The sequence below is a fragment of the Microcebus murinus genome, chromosome 22 (assembly GCF_040939455.1).
Source record: "Microcebus murinus isolate Inina chromosome 22, M.murinus_Inina_mat1.0, whole genome shotgun sequence".
Classification (NCBI taxonomy): Eukaryota; Metazoa; Chordata; class Mammalia; order Primates; family Cheirogaleidae; genus Microcebus; species Microcebus murinus.
Genome location: NC_134125.1, coordinates 19618056 through 19633521, shown reverse-complemented (window position 1 = coordinate 19633521; position 15466 = coordinate 19618056). Strand labels below are relative to the sequence as shown.

General features: G+C 37.7%; 1 protein-coding gene and 1 pseudogene across 1 annotated transcript in view; one reads left to right on the top strand and one right to left on the bottom strand.

Annotated features, from left to right (window-relative positions):
* The window catches only part of LOC109729870 (large ribosomal subunit protein uL14 pseudogene), a 42080-nt pseudogene extending 27520 nt beyond the window's left edge, over window positions 1–14560 (bottom strand).
* The window catches only part of TTC28 (tetratricopeptide repeat domain 28), a 623216-nt gene that overhangs the window by 115891 nt on the left and 491859 nt on the right, over window positions 1–15466 (top strand). The window lies entirely within an intron of this gene.

The following is a 15466-nucleotide window of genomic DNA, read 5'->3' as shown; positions in this document are numbered from 1 at the left end:
AAATATTTTTCCTTTCCCTAGAGTGATCTCAATTTTAATCATCTAGTTTAAAAAGATGTGAATGTGTTTCTGCCTGAAAGATTTGAACTAGGGGATAACTAATGAAAATAAAACTTTGGATTAAAAGAATTTTTAAATAACAGCACATTTTATTTTTTTAATTTTTTAAAAATTTGTGTTTCTTTTTTTTTCTTTTTGAGACAGAGTCTCATTCTGTTGCCCAGGCTCGAGTGCCGTGGCATCAGCCTAGCTCACAGCAACCTCAAACTCCTGGGCTCAAGTGATCCTTCTGCCTCAGCCTCCTGAGTAGCTGGGACTACAGGCATGCATCACCATGCCAGGCTAATTTCTTTTTCTATATATTTTAGTTGGCCAATTAATTTTTTTCTATTTTTAGTAGAGACGGGGTCTTGCTCTTGCTCAGGCTGGTTTTGAATATCTGACCTTGAACAACCCTCCTGCCTCGGCCTCCCGGAGTGCTAGGATTCAGGCATGAGACACTGCGCCTGGCCTCTTTTTTATTTTTAATTATTATGGGTACATATTAGTTGTATATCTTTGTAGGGTACATGTGATGTTTTGATACAGGCATACAATGTTAATCAAATCAGGGTAATTGGGGCATCATCACCTCAGGCATTTATCATTTCTTTGTGTTATGAATATTCCAGTTCTACTCTTTTAGCTATTTTAAACTATACCCTAACTTACTGTTGATTATAGTCACTTTGTTGTACAATCAAATATTGTTCATTCTACCTATCTAACTATACTTTTATATTCATCCCTGCTTTATACTCCTCTCCCCACTTCCCTTCCCAGCCTCTGGTAAACATCTGTCTCTGTCTCAAGGAGATCAATTGTTTTTAATATTTAGCTCCCACATGAGTGAGAACATGTAGGGTTTGTCTTTTTGTGCTAGGCTTAGCTTATTTCACTTAACATAATGTTCTCCAGTTCAATCTATGTTGTTGCAAATGGAAGGATTTCATTTTTGGTGGCTATATAATACTTCATTGTGTGTATGTATCACAGTTTCTTTATCCATTCATCCATTGATGGACACTTAGGTTGATTCCAAATCTTGGCTATTGTGAATAGTACTGCAATACACATGAGAGTGCAGATATCTTTTCGATATATGGATTTCCCCTCTTTTGGATACATACTCAGCAGTGGGATTGCTGGGTCATATGGTAGTTCTATTTTCAGCTTTTTGAGGAACATGCATACTGTTCTCCATAGGGGTTGCACTAACTTACCTTCCCACCAACAGTGTACGGGGGTTATCCTTTCTCCCCAACCTCACCAGCATTCCTTATTGCCTGTCTTTTTGATAAAAGCCATTTTAACTGGGATAAGATGATAATCTCATTGTAGTTTTGATTTGCATTTCTCTGATGACTAATGATGTTGAACATTTTTTCATATACCTGTTGGCCATTTGTATGTCTTCTTTTGAGAAATGCCTATTCAGATCCTTTGCCCATTTTAATTCTAATTTTAATTTTTTTTTCACTGTATCCTCACATGGTGGGAGAGGCAAACAAACTCCCTGGGATTCTTTTATATGAGCACTAATCTCATTCACGAGGGCTTGGCCCTCATAACCTAATTGATGCTGAAAATTTGGCCACTTGTCCACAAGGCCAAATCAGAAGAACTTTGCCAGCAAAAGTAGGAAAAATGGTAGATTTTCCTATCTCAAAATCCACTTTGCCCATTTTTTTTTTTTTTTTTTTTTTTTTTGAGACAGAGTCTCGCTTGTTGCCCAGGCTAGAGTGAGTGCCGTGGCGTCAGCCTAGCTCACAGCAACCTCAAACTCCTGGGCTCAAGCAATTCTGCTGCCTCAGCCTCCCGAGTAGTTGGGACTACAGGCATGCGCCACCATGCCCGGCTAATTTTATATATATATTAGTTGGCCAATTAATTTCTTTCTATTTATAGTAGAGACGGGGTCTCGCTCTTGCTCAGGCTGGTTTCGAACTCCTGACCTCGAGCAATCCGCCCGCCTCAGCCTCCCAGAGTGCTAGGATTACAGGCGTGAGCCACCGCGCCCGGCTCACTTTGCCCATTTTTAAATCAGATTATTTGATTTTTTTCCTATTGAGTTGTTGGAGCTCCTTATATATTCTAATTATTAATCCCTTGTCAACAGGTAGTTCACAAATATTTTCTCCTATTCTGTGGGTTGTTTCTTCCCTTTGTTGATTGTTTCCTTTGCTGCATTTTAGCTTGATATATATCCCTTTTATATATAAAATCCCTTGATATATATCCCTTTTGTCCAATTTTGCTTTGTTTGCCTGTGCTTTGAGGGTGTTACTCAAGAAGTCTTTGCCTAGACCAATGTGCTAAAGCAGGGTTGGGGAACCTTTTCATGTTGGAAGGCTGCATTAATTTAGCTGTAATAAAATAAGGCTGCATTTAAGAAATTTCAGTTAGATATACTTAAAAATGTAGGCCGGGCGCGGTGGCTCACGCCTGTAAATCCTAGCACTCTGGGAGGCCGAGGAGGGCGGATTGCTTGAGGTCAGGAGTTCAAAACCAGCCTGAGCAAGAGCGAGATCCCGTATCTACTATAAATAGAAAGAAATTAATCGACCAACTAATATATATAGAAAATTTAGCCGGGCATGGTGGTGCATGCCTGTAGTCCCAGCTACTCAGGAGGCTGAGGCAGCAGGATTGCTTGAGCCCAGGAGTTTGAGGTTGCTGTGAACTAGGCTGACGCCACAGCACTCACTCTAGCCTGGGCAACAAAGCGAGACTCTGTCTCAAAAAAAAAAAAAAAAAAAAAGTACATTATTTTGTAAAAATCTAACTACTGTGTACTTAATAATTTCAAAAAGTCAACACTATTTGTTAATTTTAAAGTTAACCTTTTAATGACTTTATTGTATCTGCTTTTTGTGGAAAGCTTTTGAATATGTGGTTGCAGCATGGAGATCCACAGTTTCAGTTAATCCTCTAGATGAATATCAGTCATTTCTGACCTTAAGGGCATCTTGATTTGGGTTAGGTAGGAGAATGTAGATTTACAACAATACGTGGTTGAAAAGCAGAAAGCATTTTTCAGGCATGTTGCCAAAGGTGTGTGTATTCTACTGGATTTTTCCATGTTTCACTTGGATCTTTCTTAGCATCAAACAATGACTTTAAAATGTCATCTACTGAGAGCTCAATCAATTCCATCTGTAGTTCTTTAGGTGCCTTGGTGATATCAACTAGGTGAGGCTGAAATGCTAATTTGAGTGTGATGTCATGTTTCTCAAAGTCGGTGAACCTTTCCTTGTATTCTCCAATTAGTAAGTCTGTAACAGTTGCATATTCATATGTTTCGCATGTATCATCCTTCTTATCAATGACCTTTTATAACTAGGGAAAATGTTCATTTGAAGTTTCCTTTTGAAGGATTGTTTTAAAAAAAATAGCTTTTTTTGAAATGCTTGGATTTTTTGCCACATGTCACATATATACTTAGTTTTTACCTTGCAAAGAGATATACAAGTTGTTTTGATTTGACATGATATCACACAGAAATGCTGCATTCCTATAGAAATCTTCTTTCAATAATTCACATTGCTGATTCTGTTCTTCATAAAATTTAACTCTCTGTTCTTGCAGAGATAAAATTTTGGCTAATGCCTGTCCCTGTGATAGCCAACACACTTTAAAATGATCCTGCAAATCCACACTGAATACCTCATGCTAAAGTTTAACTTTAGTATGTTATGAAACTGATGATGTCATTTTGTATTTGCTTGAATATAGTTAACAATACTTATAACTTGTTGCAAAGTGTCCCTTAAAATGGTAGCTTTAGCACAGAGATTTTGCTGTTGCACAATACAGTGAAAAGAAATGAGAGCATCTGGATCTGTTAATACTTTTTTTAATCTGTGCAATAAACCCTTCATATTTTCCTGTCGTGGAAGGTACACTGTCTGTACATTAAGGGGGTGCTGGACCCCCTTAAACTCTCACCTACTAGCCTTGTGCAGTAGTGGTGCCAGTCAGATGGGAGAAGTTAGAACTACCGTGTTTCCCTGAAAAGAAGACCTACCCATAAAATAAGCCCTAGCAGGATTTCTAAGTATTTGCCCAATATAAGCCCTACCCCCAAAATAAGACCTAGTGATGGGCATGGCTACTCAGCGTGTCTGCACAACCCATGCATTTTGTCGTGGATCAGTAAAGAAGATGAGCAGCCCTTCTCATCTGCCCCATGAGAGCTCTATTGCTCCACATGAGAGATTGGGGCCAATGGTTCTAAAGGAAATAGAGTCGCAAGAAATTCAGGATGGAATTCGGAGTTTGGAGAGTTATAATGATGTTCCAGAAGAAGATGACTTAACTATATTTGAATAAATGTAGATTGTTGTACTTAAAAAAATAACACATCCTCTGAAAATAAGCCCTAGCGTGTCTTCTTGAGGAAAAATAAATATAAGACCCTGTCTTATTTTTGGGGAAACACTGTATATCTTGAACATAGCAGCCGTCAATTTAGCCCTTTGGGCTTACTAATGTTCTAATTGTGCCAATCTAGGGTGATTATTTGGTTGAAATTTATTTTATTCTTTGGTATTTTAAATATGTTCATTTTAAAAATAAAATAAGACAAACAAAAATGTGTTAATAAAAATATAAAAGGATTTGTTCAGTAAAATTTGAATTCAGTCAAAAGGCTATATTTAAGGACCTACAAGGCCTCATTTAGCATTAAGGCTGCAGGTTTCCCACCCGTGTCCTAAAGCATTTCCCCAGTGTTTTGTTTTAGATGTTTCATAGTTTCAGGCCTTACATTTAAGTGTTTAATCCATTTCGATTTGATTTTTGTATATGGCGAGAGAAAAGGATCTAGTTTCATTCTTCTGCATGTGGATATCCCATGTAGCATCCTTTCCCAGCATCCTTTATTGAAGAGACGGTCCTTTCCCCACTGCATGTTCTTGGCACCTTTGTTGAAGGTAAGTTCACTATAAATGTGTGGATTTGTTTCTTGGTACTCTAGTTTATTCCATTGGTCTATGTGTCTGTTTTTATAATAACAGCACAGTTTAGTTATAGATCATTTAAAAGATGTGGTGAACATAAAGAAAAATCACAATTTAACCCCCCAGCAATAAGCCTAGTGAACATTTTTTTTCCATCTAATATGTTCTAAACAGTTTTTCATGGGTACAGAAATTTTTAAAAATATAATTTGGAATAATTCTGTTTCAATATATATGGAGACAGTATAATTCTATTATGACTTATTTATCTACTTTTCCATTAGGGGATATGATGATTGCTTCTGATTTTCAATGTTAAAATAATACTTGCATGAATCTTTGCCTATGATTACTTCTTAGTATAAATTTTCAGAATTGGAATTACATGGTTAAAGAGTGTAATGATTTTTATGGCCAATGATGTGTAATTCCAAATTGCCTCCAAAAATATATATATATGAATTTATATTTTTTCAGCAACATATGAGAGTGCTTATTTCACCATGCATTTGCCAAGGCTAGAATTCTTTTTTTTTTTTCTGAGACAGGGTCTCACTTTGTCACCTGGACAAAGCGTAGTGTGGTGTTGTCATAGCTCACTGCAACCTAAAACTCCTGGGCTCAAGTGAACCTCCTGCCTCAATCTTCTGCATAGCTGGGGCTACAGGTGTGCGCCACCATAGCTAGCTAATTTTTTCTATTCTTTGTAGAGATGCGGTCTCACTATGTTGCCCAGGCTGGTCTCAAATTCCTGGGCTCAAGTTATCCTCCCATGTCAGCCTTCCAAAGTGCTAGGATTACAAGTGTGAGCTACTGCCTGGTCTAGAATTTATAATTTCTAAGAAACTTCATGTTTTTATGAAGCTAAGAGTAGTTTCTTTGTCAGTTTGTATTTCTTTGATTTGTAGGGAGGGTGATATTTTGCATATGTTTATTAGATACCATTAATTTTGGGGGATATATTATCTATTCATGTTTATTTATCACCTCTCAAAAAAATGACTTTTTAAAATTTCAGACAGACTCTATTAAAAATAGTTTTTAATTGATGAACTTTGGTAAAATTGTAGATTATTCAGAATTTGCCTTTTCATACTCCTCCTCCTCCAGATTTTCCTACTAAGTGCTACTTTGCCTTCATGTAAGTTTTAAGGAGGCAGAGGAAAAGGGAGGGGAAGGAGGAAAAGGAAGAAAAATATGAGATTATCAATGTGAAGCTCTTAGTACTGTGCTTGGCATTTATTAAGCACTTTATAAAAAGTATTATTATTGACGCTACTATTACTGTTATTACCATTAAAATGTACTTGTTTTCTATTGGATTTCTGTAGGACCCTGCTTTTTAAGATTTTAGCTATTTGGGTTCTAGAGTCAGGCAGAGCTGGCTTTAATTTACTCCTTTACTACTTAAAAGTATAACTTTGAACAAATTTCAAATTTGCCATTTCTCTGAGCCTCAGTTTCTACCTTTCTAAAATGGAAATAATAATATTTATCTCATGGGTTTTTTGTCAGGGTTAAATGTGAAAATGAATGTGCTATTTAGCTCAGTGCTAGTAAACAATCAATTGATGTTTATGTTTTAAAGGCTATTATTGATTTAATGGGTTAAATCTCACTAATTGTGATTTTTTTATTGATAGTATCTTTCCGAAAATCATGGTTAAATTAAAGAAGTTACTTCAGTGGTAGGGATTTTAGACAGTGTCTCAGGAGGTGGGGAAAGCTGTTTGAGTAAGGAGCACATTTTGTTACTTCTTGATATTTGTCCTTTCTATGCATGGTGGAGAGGAAGAAGCCTATAGAAAGTTCTATTTTTGAAAATGAAGAAGAGAATTCACTAATACAGAGAAAAATTTCATATGAAAGTCAACTATTCTTAAGTGTGAAGCTCTCCCCTTAATAACTGCCACTATTGGGGTGCATTTTGAATGGTGAAAACATAATTAAAAAATGACTTAATAGCTTGATAGGAGGGGTCAAAAAATTAGTAAATAATGCCATCATTGGCTTTTTCTTTTCCTAAAGCAAATTCTTTAGGGAAGTGACTTGCTAATAAAGATGGAAAAGCCGATTTATCTTAATCTAGGTTCTGATATAATAGGTTATGATCAGTCTCCATAGTTCCCTGCCACCTAGTATTGCAAGCTTAAAAGTTTCTATTCATAGTGTTTTTCAAAAGTCATAGGGAGACTACTATATAAATAATATTTGGCTAGTTAATACTCTTCCTCCTGATGCTCAACAGACTCCACACTTTGGTAAATTATAAATAACTGAAACAAATGAAAAAAGGCAGGGACAAGATCATCACTTGTTAAATGATTATTAACATGGTCTTGGCGGGGTGCGGTGGCTCACGCCTGTAATCCTAGTACTCTGGGAGGCTGAGGCGGGTGGATTGCTCGAGCGCATTGCTCGAGGTCAGGAGTTCGAAACTAGCCTAAGCAAGAGCGAGACCCCGTCTCTACTATAAATAGAAAGAAATTAATTGGCCAACTAATATATAGAGAAAAAATTAGCCGGGCATGGTGGCACATGCCTGTAGTCCCAGCTACTCGGGAGGCTGAGGCAGAAGAATTGCTTGAGCCCAGGAGTTTGAGGTTGCTGTGAGCTAGGCTGACGCCACGGCACTCACTCTAGCCTGGGCAACAAAGTGAGACTCTTTCTCAATCAATCAATCAATCAATACATACATACATACATACATACATACTAAAATTTAAAACAAATAAAAAAAAGAACATGGTCTTTATGTTGATTTGTGTTTTGTGGCTTTCAGTTAAGGGCAACCTGTCCAGTTCTTCGTGATTTTGTTTGGCTTAAAAACTTGTATTTTTATTTTGTCTTGTTTCTTAAATAAAAAACATTGTTGTTTTTTTCTTAGTTTATATAAATTATTATGTAATTTAGGATAAGTTGGTTAAGTGCTTCTCAGATTTTTCTACAAAAATATCCCTAAGAACAGAGTTTATTACTACCTCTTGGGAAGTTTGGCCAGAGCTGGCTGTTGTGACTGGGAGAATTCTTTTCTAAACTTAGTAATTCATGTGCATTTTACATTTTACTTACTCTATAACATATTGGTATTTTTAAATTTTTTTTTTATTTTTTATTTTGAGATAGAGTCTTGCTTTGTTGCACTGGCTTGAGTGCCATGGCGTCAGCCTAGCTCACCTCAACCTCAAACTCCTGAGCTCAAGTGATCCTTCTGCCTCAGCCTCCCAAGTTGCTAGGACTATAGGCATGTGCCACCTAATTTTTCTATATATTTTTAGTTGGTCAATTAATTTCTTTCTATTTTTAGTAGAGACGAGGTCTCAATTTTGCTCAGGCTGGTTTCGAACTCCTGACCTTGAGCCATCCTCCCGCCTTGGCCTCCCAGAGTGCTAGGATTACAGGGTTGAGCCACCATGCCCAGCTGGTATTTGTTTTAATAACATGATTCAGGTTATTTTTCAGTGAGCAAAATTGATACTGCAGGAAGATACATCATGATTTTTACTGTGGTTTGGGTTTCTTCTCTATTGCTGCCTTTTTGCCAAGAGTTTTGCCTATCAGTTTGGGAATTACTGCCTTCGGGTATTGCTTTGCCTTTTGGATAAATCTCAACTTAAATGGTGGGCTGGCTAGAAGGTTATAGAGGGTCTTTTGCAAAGGCTTGATCCAGGACTTATCTCAGATCACAGTGAAACTATTTAATAGTTACCCTTTTCTTGCCTCCTTTCTGAAAAAAATATGGTCATTTAGCAACAGGCTTGGTATTGAATCATAGTTGTATTTTTTTTGCTAACTGTGTGCCCCTAATCTTTCTAACAGTCTGTGTCCTTGTTTACAAAATTGAAGTAATGATGCAGTTGTTTTATCAGGCTATTTTGAGGATAGATGAGACAACATATGTAAAGGGCCAAGTGCATAGAAGGCTTTCAGATATTGAGTTTTCCTCCTTATCCCCAATTCCCACGACTTCCCCCTGTGAAAGCCTGAGCAGAACTAGGGCACCTTCCAACTGGTTGAGGTGCCTCAGGGCTGGATCTCCATGACTATCCAAGGTGAGTATTGGTGATCTTAGTCCAGCCTTGTTCCTATGATGGTGGTAGCTGATTCAGGTAGGTGGAGGTTTTCTTTTAAAATAGCTCACTCATTTTTTAGCAGTGAAGACAGAAAGAAGCAGAAGTACAGGATACAAATTTTGGAGATAGCATTGAAGGACTTGCTAACAAAATGTGGTGTAAGGAAAAGAAAAGGCAAAGATGACTTTGATGTTTCTGTCTTTACTATCTGAATATGGAAGGAGAGGGAAGAAATCAAGAGTTCTGTTTAGACACATTCAGTTTGAAATACCTATAATGGATTCAAGGGAAGATATAAAATAGGCATATTTGAATCGAGCTCAGAGAAATCAGGGCTGGAAATAAAAATTAGGGATTATCAGCATATAAATGATATTTAAAGCCATGGCATAGGACGAGATCTCTATTTCTCATGTGTAGTTTAGGTAAAAGAAGAGGGCTTGTTCCTGAACCCTAAGGAGTTGCAACATTTAGAGAGTGAGCAGAAGAGCCAACAGAGGAAACTACGAGGAAGTTCAGTACAATAGGAGCATGACCAGAAGAGTGTATCGTCATTGAAGCTAAGAAAGAAGACTGTTTCAATAAAGGGTGACAGTCATCTGTGTCAAAGGCAAGTGAGAGATTGAGTAAGACAATTTCAGAGAAGTGACTATTGCACTTGGCAATATGGAAGTATTGTTGGCTTTGATAAGTGATTTCAGTGGAATGGTGCTGTCAGATACTATATTCATGTGAGTGGAAGAGTGAAGTGGGGAGGAAGTTTGAGAAACTTGAGGGTTAACCAATTTTGGGGTTGGGGACAGCATTTTTAGAGAAGTATATATGGGAAGGGAAGCAGAGAAATGAGATGACATTTATTTACCTTTGAGTTTTCTGTATGTTGCCCATGCTGGTATAGAACTCCTTTTCTGAAGCGATCTTGCTGCCTCAGCCTCCCAAAGTGCTGAGATTACAGGCCTGAGCCACTGTGCCTGGCCAATATTTAATATTTTACATTACTTGATATTATACCTGACTTATTGCAAACCTGTGAAAAGGAGGTGTTGAAGGGCACATTTTCTATAGCTAAACTTCAAGTTAAAAGACAACTATATAGCATAGGACTTGAATTTCATTTTTAGCCTTGTTAGCACATGGCAAACACATACCTTCTGCTAAAATCATTTCTGTTAAAATTATTAAGATTCTATTATTAACTAAGATATGATACTGATTTGTTATAATAAGCCTAACTGGATAGTTATTTCCTCTAGATTCTTACATATTTTCTGTTTGCTTGTTGTATCAACTATTAAAAGAGGTTTTCTGCAATTATTGTGAATTTGTCTATTTTCCCCTTTTGATTTTGTCAATCTTTTCATTATATATTTTGATATGTTAGTGAATTATATCATTCAGCTTTTGTTGTGTAACAAACAACCGCAGAAATCTCTTGTGGTTGGCTGGGCATGGTGGCTCATGCCTGTAATCCTAGCACTCTGGGAGGCCAAGGCGGGAGGATGGTTTGAGTTCAGGAGTTCGAGACCAGCCTGAGCAAGAGTGAGATGCCATCTCTACTAAAAATAGAAAGAAATTAGCTGGACAACTGAAAACATATAGAAAAAATTAGCCGGGCCTGGTGGCACATGCCTGTAGTCCCAGTTACTCTGGAGGCTGAGGCAGGAGGATCGCCTGAGCCCAGGAGTTTGAGGTTGCTGTGAGCAAGGCTGATGCCACGGCACTCTAACCTGGGCAACAGAGTGAGACTCTGTCTCAAAAAATAAAAGAAATCTCCATGGCATATACTATATATAAGCATTTATTTTTTTGCCCATGAATCTGGTGTTGACTGAGGAGTTCTGCTTTAGGCTGAAGGTTCAGTTTTGTTCTGCTTTATGTGTCTTTGTTTTGCAGCCCCTGATGATGGGGCAAGACTACCTGGGACATTTCTCTTCTTATAGTGTATCAGTGAGCATAAGACTTAATCTAAACTGTGCAAATACATTTAAGGTTTCTGCTCATGTCATGCTTGCTTGCTTTTTTTTTGCAAGCATATACTTTATTTTTTCCTTTTATTTTATCATATTATTGGGTACAAATATTGTTAAGGTTACATATATTGCCCCTGCCATTCGTCTCCCCACTCCCCACCTTACCAAAACATCAAGCGTGTCCTACCTCCAGTTGGTGTGCATCGCACCTATTTTGTTAGTATATATCCTTCCCCTGCTCCCCCCTCCCATCTGCCCACCACCTGATGAAAGTTTTTTTTTTTCTTTTTTTGACCTTTGGGTTACGTTGTATATCTTTGCCTTTTTCTACAAAGGGTTAGAGGTATTCCCTTCCACCCATACACAATGCTCACCACAACCCTAAGATGTGTATCTCCCTCTCCCCCAAACCCTCGTGAGCATTATCACCATTTGAGCACCACAGTTTTAATCATTCAGTACCACTTTGATGGCGACTAGATGTGGAGCCCATTTTCTTGATCTTGTGTCACCTCACTTTGGATAATGGACTTAAGCTTAATCCAGGATAGCATAAACAATGCTAGCTCACTGTCATTTCTTAGAATTTAGTAGTATTCCGTTGTGAGCATATACCAAATTTTAATTATCCACTCATGAATTGATGGACACTTGGGTGTTTCCATGATCTTGCAATAGTGAATTGTGCTGCCGTAAATATCCGGGTGCCGATGTCTTTAGAGTAGAATGTCTTATGCTCTTTTGGGTAGATGCCCAACAATACTATTGCTGGGTCAAATGGTATTTCTATATCTAGCTGTTTGAGGTATCTCCAAATTCTTTTCCACAGAGGTTGCACTAATTTGCAGCTCCACCAGCAGTGTAGGAGTGTTCCTATCTCTCCACATCCTTGCCAGCATTTGTTGTTTCGGGATTTCTTGATACAAGCCATTCTCACTGGTGTTAGATGGTATCTCATTGTGGTTTTGATTTGCATTTCTCTGATGATTAGAAATGTTGAGCATTTTTTTATATGTTTGCAGGCCATTATTCTGTCTTCTTTGGAGAAGTTTCTGTTCATTTCCGTTGCCCATTTCTTGATGGGATTGTTTGATTTTTTTCTTGTTTATTCTTTTAAGTTCTAGATAGATTCTTGTTATTAGACCTTTATCAGAGGTGTAGAGAGCAAATATTTTCTCCCACTCTGCGGGTTGTCTGTTTGCTGTAATGATGGTTTCCTTAGCTGTGCAGAAACTTTTTAATTTGATGAGATCCCATTTGTTTATTTTTGATGCAGTGGTGATTGCCTTGGGGCTCTTCCTCAAAAATTCTTTGCCTAGACCAATGTCTAATAGGGTTTTCCCAACGTCTTCTTCTAGGATTCTTAAGGTTTCATGCCTTAGGTTTCAGTCTGTTATCCATCTTGAGTGAATTTTTGTGAGAGGTGAGAGGTAGGGATCCTGTTTCAATCTTCTGCATGTAGCTAACCAGTTTTCCCAGCACCATTTATTGAAGAGAAATTCTTTTCCCCATTGTATATTTTTGTCTGCTTTATCAAATATTAGGTTGCTGTATACTGATTGTTTCATCTCTAGTATCCCTATACTGATGGTTTCATCTCTAGTATCCCAGATCTATTCCAGATATCGATGCTTCTGTTCTTGTGCCAATACCAGGCTGATTTAACTATTATTGCTTTATAGTAAAGCTTGAAGTCAGGAAGACTGATGCCTCCCAGTTTGTTCTTCTTACTTAAGATAAGCAAATACTTTTTAATGTTTTTTACAAATATACTGGAGAACCATGCAATGCTGCCAGCATTGGACACAATCCTGGGCCACAAGTCTGCACACTCCTTTGCAACGGGTCCTGTAATGACATAACCTTTCATCTTGCCTTTATTATTTACTATGATCCCTGAATTATCTTCAAAATAAAGAAACATACCATCTTTCCTCCAGTATGACTTTTGTTGTCAAAATACCACTGCTGGATGTACCTTTTTTCTGAGCTCTGGTTTGCCTTTCTTAACTGTGGCCATCACCATGTCACCCACACCAGCAGTGAGAAGTCTGTTCAGTCCGTTGATCCCCATTCACAGAGCTGACATACAGATGTTTGGCTCCTGTGTTGTCAGCACAGTTGATCACGGTTCCTACCAGAAGACCCAGAGAATCCGGAATTTTACACTGAGGACACCACATCCTCGCTTTGACACCTTGAATGCTGGAAAAGGACAGAAAAAACCATGTCATGCTTTCATGTTATATTACTTGCATTAGCTATTGCTCCTTGGCTATTGGCTAATGCAAGTAACATGGCCAAGCCCAACATTTAAGAGGGTGGGGGAGAATACCTAAAGTAAGACGTGAGGGGAAAAGTATACTTGCTGAATAATAACCCAGTTTATCATGTGGGTAAATATAGATTTAGAATTGTGATATCTTCTTGCTGGATTAACTTTTAAAATTATTCTGAAGTAATTACTATTGTTGCTACTATTATTATTTTAAATTATTCCTATTGATTACTATGAAATGTCTCTCTAAGAATACTTCTTTTGTTAAAGTCTGATACTCATGTAGCTATTCCAGCCTTGTTTTGGTTTGTGCTTACATGTTTTATCTTTTGCTATCCTTTTACTTTTGATCTTTCTGTGTTTTTAAATGTATCTTCTATAAGTCACATATTGGGTTTATTTCACTTTTTTTTCCAATAAGAACTTTATTGAGATATAATTCATGTACCATAAAATGTACCCCTTTAAAGTATATAATTTAGTGGTTCTTAGTATATTCCTAGGGTATTGCAGGTATCACCACATTAATCATGGTACTATAAAAGGTCTTATTTACTAATTCTATTTTCTGAGTCACCTGAGATTCTCTCTCATTTTTTCTCATGGTTGTCTGTCATATAATTCTTTTTTGGTATACCTCATAGAAAGGTAGAAACTGTATATAAAAATTCTTGAGTCTACAGACAATGCTGTTTTCTAGAGAAGTTCACTCTTTCATCTGCTAGGTAGGTAGAGTGGGAGCGCATCACTTTAATCCAATTAAGGATTGAGTTAAGGGCTAGTGTGCAGAACTTTTGACCAAGAGCTCTATGTTCTCTAGGCCTGCTTGCCTTGATGGGTTCTGAACTCTAATTCTTGTCTCCTCACCATTCTGAGACTGCTAAAAACTTTATCCTGTTTTTCAGAGGTATTATGCTCAGCCTCCTATCCTGCACAATTTGGCAAATGTCTTGAAGGGAAAGCTGGCTGTGTGTCAGGCTTTGTTCTCTACTTCTCTCTCCTCTCTGGGATCTCAGCCCCTTAAGTTTCTAATTTTGTCTTACTATCCCCAAGAGACAACCAAAGCTCTGATTTTTTTTATGTTTTCTAGAAGCAATCTTATATCTGGGGGAGAGCCTGGATGGATTCTAAGCCTTTTGACCTTGGCCCAGAATTAGCAATGCCCCAAGAGAAAGAGGGGCAGCAGAGTATCTGCTCACTTCTCTGTTTTCTCCTCTCTGGAATCTTGGTTTCTCTCATCGTACGTAGGTGCTTAATCAGCTCTCTCTGATGCCATTAAACAGATTGGTTTAAGGAATGTATTATTTGGATATTTCGTGGGGATTTTAGTGAGTATTTAAATTTTTTTTAGAAGGCATCTTGCTCTATTGCCTAGGCTGGAGTGCAGTGGCATGATCATAGCTCACTATAACCTCTAACTCCTGGCTCTAGTGATCCTCCCTCTTCAGCCTCTTGAGAGGCTTGGACTATAGGGGTGTGCCACCACACCTGGCTAATTTTTAAATTTTTTATAGAGATGGGGTTTTGCTGTGTTGCCCAGGCTGGTCTTGAACTCCTGGCCCCAAGAAATCCTTTTGCCTTGGCTTCCCAAAGCACTGGGATTACAAGCATGAGCCACTGTGCCCAGCCTTAATAGTAACTTTGAATGAGTTTGCATTTAATATGTTATGAAGTATTGAAGCAGTGTTGGAGAAGTAAAGAGCTGAAAGTACAGCCCCAACTAGAGTAGTTGGAATGTTGCTTTAGTAACAATTCAGTAAGTATTATATATTTGAGAAATTTAAATGACTTTGTGAAGTTTTTAAAATTGGGATGCATTGTGGGCCTCTAGGTTAACCTAGAGTCAACCCCAATTTTGGCTATTGGGAACAGAAATTCTTGAAGTCTGATAGCTGAGACATTCTGTAGCTTAAGAATTTACAAATTTTCTTACCATACAGATAGCGTTGCCATTGGCTTATATACTATACCTAACTAAAAGTTTACTGGTCATGGTTCTGTCTTCCTAGGATCTACCTAGAGTTCTGTGTCTGCATTCCTTTTATTAGAGGGGAGGATGTATTCATTACTTTATTATCTTTTGTGGAGACTTTTATTTTTTCTTTAGATTTCTAATTATGTTGGGTTTGTGAAGTCTTTAATGAT